The 13964-nt window shown below is 32.2% G+C and overlaps 1 pseudogene across 1 annotated transcript in view; it reads left to right on the forward strand.

The window, feature by feature from the left end:
* Positions 1-7580, forward strand: part of LOC143234263 (uncharacterized) — a 29819-nt pseudogene extending 22239 nt beyond the window's left edge. Inside the window, exons 7-8 of the transcript XR_013018569.1 lie at positions 4276-4453; positions 5071-7580. The product of XR_013018569.1 is annotated as an uncharacterized LOC143234263 (transcript). The remainder of the gene's footprint in view (positions 1-4275; positions 4454-5070) is intronic.
* Positions 7581-13964: the final 6384 nt, after the last annotated feature.

Below are 13964 nucleotides of genomic sequence, written 5' to 3' on the forward strand. Positions count from 1 at the left end.
TTTACAAATTTAGTGGTGGGAATTTTAGTTTAGATATAGTTTAAAAGCAATAAAACAATAACATTAGGTATGCAAAGAGGTATAGTGTTATAAATTTAAATCTATTGAGGATAAACGTGTAGTTTCATGTTACAATGAGAAGTCGTACTAGAAACATAAAAAAGAGTAATTCTGATACAATAACTTCTCTCCTGACACAAAATGGCTTCACACAATTTGTAGTACCCTTTACATGCACAAAAGTTTCACTTCCCACTAGTTCTTTCAGGATGTTGTACCAAGAAGGCAGGAGATATATTAGCATTCAGTCATTTGATCTTTTGTGTAGATCATTTCTTAGATCTTGAATGCTTACAGTAAAATCACTCTTCATTCTACATTGGCAATTTTTGGTAGGAATGTGGATGGCTATCTTCAGTATTTCCAAAGTCTGTATGCATTTTCTAGTAGCTGAGTTGTCTTGCCACTATCTATCTCTCTCTTCTTTTTTTTTTTTGTGCCTGCAGTTTGTGTGTTGCAGTTCAAGGCCCTGCCCTTCACTGGGCCTTTGCACACACCATGACATGGACAAATACCTATTGCTTACACCATCATGTTAATTGGTGAAACATCACGCCCAGACTATACTCTCCAAAGCAACCAAGGAATGATTTCTTATCAGAGCAAAGAAGTCTTTTCTCACTCCACAACCACCTTTTGTCTGTATGAGCATCTTTTTCAACACATATCTTAGTTGGGCTCAAGTTACAAGAATTTGGCTCTCACTCATGCCTTTTTTATTCCACAATGCAAATGGTTCTTTCTCTTTTGGAGATATGAGCATCACATGAATTCCTCATTCATTTGGGAAGAGTGCACATATGAACCATTAAGTGGTCTCTGTGAACCCAGTGGACCATGAACAGTGATCCACTTGATTTACCAATAATGAGAACTTTAGTGTTTTAGAACTTCTTGTTGTTCAAAGGGTGATGTCTCAAGTTCTGGAATTATTGAGGGGTAAAGTCATTATGCTTCACACCACCAATTTGACAGTGATGTCTTACATTTACTATCAAGGGGGACACTCATTCTAGGTCTCTTTATTTTTTAACCTTGTATCTTCTATATTGAGCCTGCTTCCATTATATTAACTTATTAGCTTGCTATGTTCTGAGGGTGATAAATTTGGTGGTTGACCCAGACAGATTTTCCCACAAAGTGGATGTTCATTGAGTTTTTTCCATTGGATTTGCTTTTGTTTCAGGACACTGATGATTGATGAGTTTGCCACTCATTGGAACACTCATCTACTGTCATTTTGATGTCTTGTACCTCACCCTTGGGCATTGGGAATAGATGTATTCAGGTAGGACTGAACTGGATTGCATCTATATGCCTACTCACCAATTCATCTGTTACTCAGAATTGTTGCAATTTTTAATTCCACAGCTTTGTTGCCTTCTGTTGGTAGCACTAGATTAACTAGCTGAACCATGGTTTCCAATTTTGTATTTTCTTCGGTAATGCCAATATCTTACACTTCATCTTTGGCCATTTTTGTTAAGCAGCCATAATCCCACATCTTATATCAATCCATTGTGGCCTAGCTAACTACTGAATGAGTGTGTTGTAAGATTATCAGTACTAAAGTGTTGCTAATTTTGGTTTCTTTCATATAAGTTGCATGCTCAGTCTTTTTTTAGCTGCACCTGTTTTCACACCTAAAGTGTTTGATCAGAATAGATTACATTTATAGGTCATTGTTGGATTACTGCACATTTTAAAGGCAGTGACAATTGTGTGATAGTTTACACCTTTTCACTATAAACCATTACATTAAAAAAGAAAAAATATATAATGACAGACAGAGAGAGAAAAATTAATAGTTTTTTGGTTTTTTTGCTAATTTTATGATATGTGTGCTGATCAGTTAATCATGTGTAATCCATTAATGGATCTATTAAGCAATATTACTATTTGTGTGAATGTTTACTGTTTTTAAAATAAAATCTTCACTGATTATTTTTGGACCACTGAAAGTTGAGGTGGAGAATGGTTAGCATAAAAAATTTATTTAATTTATACTTCCTATTCAAAAATAAGGTTTATTTTTCAAATCACCATTTATTTAAAAAAAAAAATTCTATTGCCAAGAACAATGTATGAAGCAAACATAATTTCAGAATGTTACTTCTCTACACCACTTAGTTATCTATTGCACAACTGTCATGAATTTTAATGGACTTATCAGTAGTCTTAAACAAACTCCCATCTTTACATGTTTCTACATCTGTTGCACAGGCTTATGATATAATCATCATACTGCTATATTCTTGAGCATTAGCATGTGATAAAAGGCTTATTGTTTCCTTAAAACTACCCATGGTTACAGTTGCTTATTTCCAATGCTTTTTGACTTTCTAGTTAGTTTGTTCAACTGACTTTATTTATTTAGAATAAAATTCCTTTGTTCTTGTTGCATTTTTGTTACATCCATCTGTTTACAACTTCATTTGCTGTAGCCACCACATTCTTAGTTTCTGCTGTTTATCACAAAAATACGCAAGTCTCGGACATACCTCATCAGACATTTCATTTCTTTCTGCTGTTTTCTCCCTTTTGCTTCTGATCATTGTCATTAGATACATATGCATTTGCAGCTTTTTGTTTCATATATTATAGGACCAGATTAATTTTTTTCTTGAGTGCTCATTTTTTCCCCCAAAGATATTAACAATGCAATCAGTTGTGTTTTTTCTCCCATATCTTTCCTCATTATGTAATTCTATTATTTCTCTTTTATGTCTGTTGCTGTGTTGCTGAGATTTGATTAACTCTGAAGGAATTCTTTTAACATAGCCTCCCATCAAATCAGGCATGTCAGAATCTTTTTTTCCTTTTCAGTAACGACCAGTAATTTCATAGACTGGTGTCTGAATTGCATCAAACACATTTCCACTTACACCACTCTGGTTTACATGTCTCCAGCTTTAACTTCTATCTGGTCTTCTCAGGTATATTGACCTTGCCCTGTTGACTTTAATTCCATACTAATGTTGTACGTTCAGTATGTTATTGATGCATTTCAAGATACTGCTGTTCGTGTACTAGAAAACAAAAAGCATGAATACATCAAAAATAGGAGAAAAATAATGAAAAACCCAAACCAGTTAGTCAATTAACATTTAAACTAAACAATCAATTCTTTATACTTGATGTCATCAGATCTTGGTGAAGTGTTAACCTTACCTCACAGGAATATTTACTCAAAATCCACATGGAGCAGGTAAGTACAGAAAGTGTTGAATCAGTTTCATTTTTTTTGTGCTTACTGTATAGGTTAGTATTTTTCTGCAAGCCTGCTTTGATACCATATATATAACTGACTTAACCATTTAAATATCTTACATTAAAAAAAAATGGCAACCAGAACCAAGTGTAATAATATATCTTGTCATATTCTTGAATGTTAATTTAAATATTAAAATATTCTTTATCATTAAAACTTGTGTACTTGAGAATGATTGCCCTAGTAATCAAATGTCATACCTGTTTTAAAAAAAACAAACCTTATTTACTGTAAAAGCTGTAACATGTAATACAATATTTTTAGTAATGTTTACATACAAACAAAGTTGAAGCATTAGCTTTACTTATAATAGCTGGAGTACCCATACCCTAGACTAAAGCTATTTAGATTTATAATTAATGAAAGGTTATCTTAAGAAATGAAAAGCTGTTTCCTTTATATACAATTAAAAATAAATGCCCATAAAAACAGCAAAACACAAAATATAAAATTGTAAATTTTCATGTATCTCCTCATGGACCCAACAAACCAAAATTTCTTGCCAAATTTGGTGATCTATCAACAGATGCAAAGTAGTGGTAAAAATTGAAAATTTGTGTGTATTTACCCATCAATCTAATGAACTTCTATACCAATCTTGGTGAAAATCCATCCACACCCTGCAAAGTATTTACATGGACATATAACAGACAGTATTATTATATTTATACAGGTGGTGCAACTGCATTATATCAGTGTGTGATGTAGTCATGATGTCATATCTACACCCTAAGAATCAAGAAGTTCTCTGTTACAGGATAAAAAATTTCATGAAGTTGGGGGTTTAACATTGTGTAATAAATGTTTTTTCCAATATCATATAAGCAAGAGTTTTATTATGGTATAATTATCATGTTTTCAACTAGTAAACATGGAGACTATGTGTAATGATAACACTAGCCATTAGTTTTATTAATTTTTTTGAATATGCTGTTTAATTTCAGAACATGTTTATCCGAGAGAAAGCTGTGCAGCTTGGTAGCCTGTTAGAAGGTGATGTTATTTCAAAGTTCAGTGACAGCAATGATGTTCATATGGGTAATTCAAATTATAATAATATGAATGTAAAAAGAAAAACTGAATTTCAAGAAGAACTTGAACCTATGTTAGAAAATACATCTGGTAAGTACAAACATTTAAGACTATCGGCACAGGCTTAAAGGTAGTAGTTAAATTCTTGGTAATTTTTCAAAGTTATTGAACCATATATGACTGGATTGATTTGAAGTGTATATATCTATGTATTCTTCTGGTTGAGATTTTTGTATGATATCTTTTGAAGTGATAAAATGACAACAAAACAGTTGAAAACAATTTTAAGGTTATGTTTGTTTGAAAACTGAGATCATTTTTTATTTGTGTAGAATGGAACAGAAAACTTTCTAACTGACTAGTGTTTGAAGTCCCCATTTTAAATAAAGTGTGAAAGTAAACAAATCATGAGAAGATTTAATGATAATTAACCACTTAGAATATAAAATATCTCTAAAATGAAATTGAGAAAGATACTGGTTAAACAGATCATTGGTTGTTTTTACACTGTACTGTCACACTTCTACAGTGTATATACTAAATATCTGGTGACAGTGGAATGTTACCTGCAGTTTGTTTTTAATTTTATTCCAGTTCGTTGACAAAAGTATTGGTATACATATTGATCATATTAGAAAAATAAATATATTTAAAGTTCATCAAAAGTAGTATCAACAATGATGTGGCATAATTTATATCTGTTTTAGATACGAAGACCAGTCCTGATTATCATGGTATAAAACCAGAAGATCATTGTACAGAAGTTATAAATTCCTTACAACCTAACAGTGAAATATGTGGAGAAACAACTTTAAATGAAAATAACCTAAAAGAATTGAGAACATTTGATAACCTAACACAAGAAAAGACAGTACAGTCTGGAGAAAAACCATATCAGCGTGCAGTTTATGATAAACACTTTGAGAGAAATAGTTCCTTAAAACATGAAAGAAAACACACTGGGGAGAAGCCTTACAGTTGTGGAGTTTGTAGAAAACAGTTTGTGTCACGCAGCAATTTAAAATCGCATCAAAGAATACACACAGGGGAGAAACCACATAGTTGTGCAGTTTGTGATAAACCATTTGGAACAAAGAGTGTCTTAAAAATACATGAAAGAATACATACTGGTGAGAAACCTTACAGTTGTTCAGTGTGTGGAAAACATTTTATGGTAAGTAGTAACTTAAAAAAGCATCAAAGAATACACACTGGGAGAAACCTTACAGTTGTACAGTGTGTGGAAAACATTTTGTACAAAGTAGTAAATTAAAACAGCATCAAATAATACACACTGGAGAGAAACCTTACAGTTGTTCAGTATGTGAAAAACATTTTAGTCGAAAGAATTACTTAAAATTACATCAAAGGATACACACTGGAGAGAAACCTTACAGTTGTACAGTGTGTGGAAAACAGTTTGTACAAAGTAATAACTTAAAACAGCATCAAAGAATACACACCGGGGAGAAACCTTACAGTTGTACAGTGTGTGTGAAAAATTTTGTATCAAAGGGTGAATTACAACGACATTTAAGAACACACACTGGGGAGAAAATGTATATTTGTGTTGTTTGTGGAAATGACTTTGGAACAAACTTTGAATTAAAAGTACATCAAAGGACACACACTGGAGAGAGACCTTACAGTTGTACAGTGTGTGGAAAAGACTTTATAAGAAGTAGTACTTTACAAGAACATCAAAAAATACACACTGGAGAGAAACCTTACAGTTGTACAGTGTGTGAAAAACATTTCAGAACAAAAGATGCTTTAAAGAAACACCAAAGAATACACACTGGTGAGAAACCTTACAGTTGTACATTATGTGGAAAATACTATGTAAGAAGTAGTGCCTTGAAAGAACATCAAAGAAAACACGCTGGGGAAAAACCTTACAGTTGTACAGTGTGTGAAAAACATTTCAGAACAAAAGATGCTTTAAAGAAACACCAAAGAATACACAGTGGTGAGAAACCGTACAGTTGTACATTATGTGGAAAACACTATGTACGAAGTAGTGCCTTGAAAGAACATCAAAGAAGACACGCTGGGGAAAAACCTTACAGTTGTTCATTGTTTTTGTGAAAAGTAGTAAATTAAAACAATATTAAATAATATACACTGATGAGAAACCTTACAGTTGTAGTGTGTGTGGAAAATGTTTCATTAAACAGTAGCTTAATGCATCAAAAAACACACTCTGGAGAAACCATACAGTTGTGGAGTTTGTCTCGAACAATTTGGGACAAACATTATACTGAAACTTATACAGTGAGGAGAAACTTTACATTTGTTCTTTGTATGAAAAACAGTTGTAAAAAGAATGACTTAAAATTGCATAAAAAATATATAGGGGGAGAAATCTTGCAGTTGTGTTTTTTGTGGAAAACACTTTGGATCAAAGGGTCAAATACAACAATGTCTAAGAAGACAAGGTAGGGTTAAGCCCAGCAGTTGTACGGAGTGCAGTAAACACTTTGTAAGAAGTTGTACCTTAAAAGAATATTGCAAAATGCATACAAAGGAGAAACCTTATTCAAACTTGTGGGAAACAATTTGTAAGGAACTGTACATTAAAAATACTTGACAAAATATATATTGGGGAGAAAAGTTACACTTGTGTACCTTCTATTAAAACACTAGTGTGGACCCTTACAGTTATATAAGTTGTGGAATACAACTTGGATGAAACATTTAGTTTAAAAGACATCAATTCTCAAGTGGATTCGTATAAAAGGTAACAAATAACCTCAAGTGTTGGATAAAGTGGAGGAGTAAAGAATGTTCGAGTTTCTGATACAAAAAAGACCTAAAGTTTCTCATACATGGAAGAAATAATCATTTGATAATGGTCTAAGTATTTAAGTGAACAAATGCAGCAAGGTGGGTTTAATTGGTAGGAGAAACTGCTACACTGTTGTTGAGGTGAGAATGAAACATCGATTGCAGATTATTACCCTTTTATTTCTGAAGAGGTCATTATCTTTGTTTTGACAGAAAAACTGCAAAAATGAGAACCATGAAAGAGCTTTTTGTTATTAATAACCAGAATATTGTTCATTTGCAATCTAATGAACTTGTTTGTATTCTAAGATTGAGTTTTAATCATTAGATAAAGCTGATTTCAAATGTACTTTGAGAAAGTAAAAGAGAATCTCAAAAATATTATTTTAGCAATTTGATATCATAATAAAAAAATTCTACAGATTAAAAATTATTTTTGTTATCTTCTTTCTGTATTATTCTTATCAGGAGCTAAACTTAAGATTTTAAGTAGGTGAAACAGAACGTTATTAATTAATATATTCTACTCTTCTCGTTCAATTCAGGTATCATTCATAAATATTCTCAATTCTCAACAACTTATTATTTCATGGAAAAAAGTTAAGTTTGTTTGAACCCTTATGTAAAAAGGAAGAAACCAGTTAAACTTAGAAACAGCTCAATTTCTACTGCGCAATGTTATAAATGGAAGTACTAATTTAAATCCAAGCAAAATATTTTGTTTAGCTTTGATATTATTAAATCTCCAGTGCCCAAAGTAATAAGCATGAGTTAAAAATCCTTTTACTATATCATTTTTAATATCTCAATTAACTTTGTAACAAGTGTGATTAAGATTGCTTGATTTGTTTTCTTTTGCAGAGATTTAGATAGCAAAAAAATACTTATATAATCATTGATTTATTGATAATTATGATACACCAAACTTTTCACAGCCAATACGTTTATGGATATTCCTCATGTAGACCAAGTAGTCAATCATGTAAACTGTTAACTAAGAAACTATAAAGTTGAAACTTCAACCTTATGAGGTTTAAGGTTATTCCTAATTTCGAAATGAAGGAACAGCATTGAAACAACTGAATTCAGAAATAAGTGCATGGATTTTTTTGTATTATTACTTTTAAACTATCTGTGAGTTTTAGTTGTACAAAAGGCTTTTTTTTGCAAGAAAAGCTTCATAATTAAAGGAAATAAAAAATGTAAAATATTCCTTTGAATTGCAAAAACATTCTGATAACTTTGTAACAATTTCTCCCTGAAAAAAACAAAACAAAACTTTTTATAGAAACACAGTAATGGTAAAATTATGTATTATATATATATATATATATATATTTACTAGTACAGTAACAGTATGTTGATTTAAGGTTATTCAGGTTGTTATTTTGAGTCTGGTCATTTTGCATACAGTTAGAAATAATGATCAAGGTTTTTTATGCATTTTACCGTTTAAGAACTTTTGCATTAGTGTAGCTGTGTTATTGGAAATTAAAAATATTTGCAATTATAAAATCTGTGAGGATTTTAGTGATATGATCATCAGTACATACACTGCTGGCCAAACTCTTAAGAATAATGAACATAAAGAAAAAATATGTATTTTGCTTTGTCAGACCCAACCACTTATTTGAGTAGTGCTTCAAACGATGAAAATAAGAAAAGGGAAAATTAAAAGTAAAAAACTTTTTTAGCATTTAATATGGAAAATGTGAATACTATGAAATTAGCCTAAATACTAGCTGGTCAAAAGTTTAAGGCCATACCAAAAAGAACTCCTAAACAGGGTAGGAAATGCCCAACAAGAGGTCTCAGTAGTGAGTTGCACGGCCGTCATTGTGAATAACTTAAAACATTCGCTTTAGCATGGTCAATATAAGCGTTTGCAGAAGGCTGGCTGGAATGTTATTCGCAGTGGTGAGGATGACTTCACGAAGATCATGCACTGTTTGGAATTGACGTCCATTTTTATAGACTTCCCTTGCCATTCACCCCCAAACATTTTCATTGTGGTTCAGTTTGGACGAACATGCTGGATGGTCCAAAAGAATCATATTATTTGTCAAGAAAAAACCCTTTGTCTTGCGGGTATTGTGAATTGCAGCATTGTCCTGCTGAAGGATACAGTCATTTCCACATAGCGAGATCCTTCAATCAATAAGGATGCTCTCTCCAACATGCCAATGTAGCCAGCTGCTGTTTCACGCCCCTGTATAACCTGAAGCTCCATTGTTCCATGGAAGGAGAAAGCACTCCAGGTCATGATGGAACCTCCTCCACTGTGTCGTGTAGAAAATGTCTCCAGTGGGATATCCTTATCGTGCCAGTAACGTTGGAAGCCATCTGGACCATCCAGGTTAATTTTTTCTCATCAGAGAACAAAATTTTCTTTCGCTTTTCTCCATCCCATGTTTGGTGCTTTTCAGCAAAGTTTAACCGAGCTGTTTTCTGGTGTGGAAAGAGGCGTGGCCTTTGAAGACGTTTACGATTTTTAAGGCCTTTCTCTCGCAGATGCCGTGTTATTGTTCTTGAGCTGCATTTTGCATCGGTAAGGGCCTTAATCTGTTTTGACGATCGGCTGGTGTATTGCCGGACAAACAGTTGAATCATCCTGCTCAACGCCGGCGAAATTTTCTTGGGCCGACCACCTGAAATTTTCATTCCGTATCCCTCAGAGTATTTTAAGAAATTTGCAACAGCAGTTTTACTATGCCTGATCTCACCAGCAATGGCACGTTGAGAAAGACTTTGCTTTTGCAGTTTGACAATTCTGCCACGTTCAAACTCTGTCAACTTTTTAGCCCTTGCTGTGTTTTTACCCAATGTAACACAGGAGATGTCAGTGGGAGATATTGACAACGCTAATGCTTAAACACAAATGACTAAATTTCGTTTCGTGTTTTACGATTAATGCTTCGTTTCTGTATGGTCTTGAACTTTTGACCAGCTAGTATTTAGGCTAATTTCACAGTGTTCACAATTTCCCTATTTAATGCTAAAAAAGTTTTTTATTTTTATTTTCCCTTTTCTTATTTTCATCTTTCGAAGCTTTACTCAAATTTGTGGTTGAGTCTAACAACGCAAAATACAGATTTTTTCTTTATGTTCATTGGCCTTAAGATTTTGGCCAGCAGTGTAATTAAGTAATGATAATTTCAAAATTAATTTGCAGAGATGTGTTAAATTTAATAAAGATTTCTGATTTTTATCCTCTACAAAAATGAGCTGTTTTGTTAAGAACTATTTGCGATAATGTTCTACTGCATGTCTAGATAAAATTCCCTTGGGCAGGTTTCGTAAAACACTTCTTGCTATTTATTTTACTAGACTGGATATATTCAATTAATTTTGTTGAATTTATATTTTAGGAGAAGTGAAAGTACCCCGCTTTTCTCGGGTAATTAGGTTGATTTATTCTAGTTAGTAGTATCAACGCGCATTTTCAAACCCATTTTGGCAAACAGTATAATCTATACACTTTTGTTCCTCCTTTGAGGAATGTGGCCTGTTTATGAAGATAATCTTCCTTCTGGCTTGTCCTGTGATTTGAAATCTATATAATAAAAACAAACCCCTTAATTAATAAAACATATAAATTAGAATCAAATATATATTTTTTTAGATTATAAATTTCATTTTATATTTTCAGCACATAGACTCTTAACAATATGACATTATACTTTTATTGCCGAGCAAAAAGGGGTTAAAACCACCGTAACATTCCATAATAGTTAAACACTATAATGTCTTATAATAATTTAAACAAATCTATATCATCCCACAATAAATTTTAATAACACTAAAGATTCCACAATAGTTAAACACTATAACGTCTTATAATAATTTAAACAAATCTATATCATCCCATAATAGATTTTAAAAACACTAAAGATTCCACAATAGTTAAAGAAAACGCTGACGTCTCATAACAATTAAACTACCGTATAAGATCCCATAATAGTAAAAGAAAAACTAACATCCATGATGGACACATTTCTATGTAATTTTTCGCATTAAAAGATACGCACGCACGTAGATATGTAATAATATCTTGGTATGCACCTTGAGAGTCCACTTAGTATGGTTGCAAAATTTCAGGTTCTAGTCTTGTTGCTCTGGTAGCTATAGTGGTCACATTTTCTTCTTTTTTTTGTGGGTTTTTCGCTAACTTATCTTTAAAAAAAATGCGCACGCATACATAAGTAATAACACTCCAATGCATACTGCGAATATGTCTGCCTGTTTTTATGTGATTTCTTTTTGTAATATAAGGAAACATTTCTTTTCTATGCAGTTTTTCCGATAGCTTGCCTCACAAAAACATGTTCTCGCTCATGTACGTGGATAATTAAAAATACCCTGCTGCGCACACTCATGGTCCAGAAATTTAGGTCTCGAGGTTATTTCCTCTTGACTTTGATAAAAGAAGAACCTTATCTGATGTCGTATTAGTATTATAATAACACTATGTAACAAAAGTTTTACTTTTTTTTGTTCCTGGACAGAAAGTTTTATTTCCCAGTTGCTTATGCCTAAAGTAAATGGGAAAGATCTATTTTTCTCTATAAACTTTGCTTTTGTGACCTGGGAGCGTATAATGAAAACATGATGGGAGACTATTTGGGTGCTGATACGTGAAAGTGATTTACATTACAGTCGCATATCTCGAAAAACTACTCATTTCTAAACATTTTTGTATAACTTTAGTATAAATGCATGAAAATATTGATTCATATGTTGTTTTAATCAGACTTTATGTAAATAAAAATGTGCAAATTTGCCCGTTTTTACATAGAATATAGGTTAATTTTTAAATTTCATTATCCAGGTCACAAAAGCAAAGTTTGAAGGAAATAATGGCCACTTTCTGTACTTTTACAACATAAGCAATTAAGAAATAACACATACTATCCAGGAACAAAATGTTTCTTACACAGTGTAACCAAATCGATCGGTAAACAAACTAGAAAGGATATTACTGACATAAACAACACAAAATATACGATTCTATTCATCTAGGCCTGGTATGGCCAAGCGCGTAAGGCGTGCGACTCGTAATCCCCGCGTCGCGCTAAACATGCTCGCCCTCCCTGCCGTGGGGGTGTATAATGTGACGGTCAATCCCACTATTCGTTGGTAAAAGAGTAGCCCAAGAGTTGGCGGTGGGTGGTGATAACTAGCTGCCTTCCCTCTAGTCTTACACCGCAAAATTAGGGACGGCTAGCACAGATAGCCCTCGAGTAGCTTTGTGCGAAATTCCAAAAACAAAACAAAAAAAACATTCATCTAGGAATTTGTCGCATTCTGTTGCAGCAAACATAATACCTTTCTTGGTTGTCTATAGTTTTCAGTCCTATGTCAGAAAAGTATATGTCATAAAACTACTATTAAAACTTGAAAGTCAAAAACTGATGATAAACAAACCATCTATTTTATGATCATAAAAGAGAAATGACTTTATGATTTTAGTGAGGGAGACTAAAACATAATGTATAATAAAATTGTTTGAAATTTGTGGTATATAAATGAAAGAACAAACGCTTTAAAAATGTAAAAATATATGTAAATATAATTTCTAATTTCTGAGTAAATAATTATACTAATTATCTACTGTATTGAATTAATGTAATGTTGATCCGTTGTAAGCAATGGAAAAGTTGTAGTGAGATGTCTAATATCTAATTTAAGAAATTTAGAATGACTGTATAACCAATTCATTTATGGATTTCAACTGTATGATGTGTTTTATAGTTTCTAAATGAAGAAACGTCCTATAATCCTTATTAGATGGTGTCTTTTTGGGTAATGCCCCTTATTTTTCTTATACGGTGATTTATTCTATTTAATTATAACACTTGGATATTATTATATTGAGCGATAAATATTCTGATAAATGAACATCATATTTTTCAAATAAAAATTTGTCCAGAGGACGATAAAACGTGAAATTTTACACATATAAACTATGCTGAAGAAAAAAGTTTCGCACTTCTAATATTTACAATAAACTACAATATTAATGAGACAGCTACTCAACTGTATTTCATATGTTAAAAAAAGATTTATCACATATACTACAAAATTATAGAACATACTACACAAAATGAGCTTTTATCACAGTTTTGTAGGTCTTGATATAATCCTTTGGAAGGTATTAATGTTTTACATGTTTTGAAAACGAGACAACTTACATTAAAAAGTTTAACAGCATTAGACCAGTCACCTTCCTAGAAGTATTACGAAATAAATACAGATTACTAGCAATTCATAAAATGTGTGGAGTATCATCAAAACTATATTCCTAATAAACCCTGATACAACTTACACCTTTGTAATAACGTTCATAACATCTCGTTCATTCTTGTTTACGTCATCATCCACTAGAATGTACATTGAGCCGCGGTTACTTATATTGCAAGTAATATAACATATACATAAGGCATAATTCTACATTATAATTACAATTTATAGTATAAACTCATAGAATTTGTATGAACTTCATCTGGTACACGTATTTACGCCAATATCATTTAACTCTAATATTTAACATGTCTAGTAGATTTGCTATGATCCTGTTTAGCTGTAAAGATCATAAAGAATTTATTGACACCAACACTAGTTTTAGTTTTATTTCCTGACCTTATTGATTTTTTATTCATTCTTTTTTTTTCATCGAATGAAATGTTAAAACAAAGACTATGTATTAACGTGTAACAGATTGGTGGTTAAGATGTAAATAAAGTTTGTTTGAAGCATGGGATTTTTATTTTTGGTACTTTATCCTTCATTGCGTAATTTATTACAAGGTCTCAAA

Source organism: Tachypleus tridentatus, chromosome 12 (assembly GCF_004210375.1).
Source record: "Tachypleus tridentatus isolate NWPU-2018 chromosome 12, ASM421037v1, whole genome shotgun sequence".
In the NCBI taxonomy this organism is placed as follows: domain Eukaryota; kingdom Metazoa; phylum Arthropoda; class Merostomata; order Xiphosura; family Limulidae; genus Tachypleus; species Tachypleus tridentatus.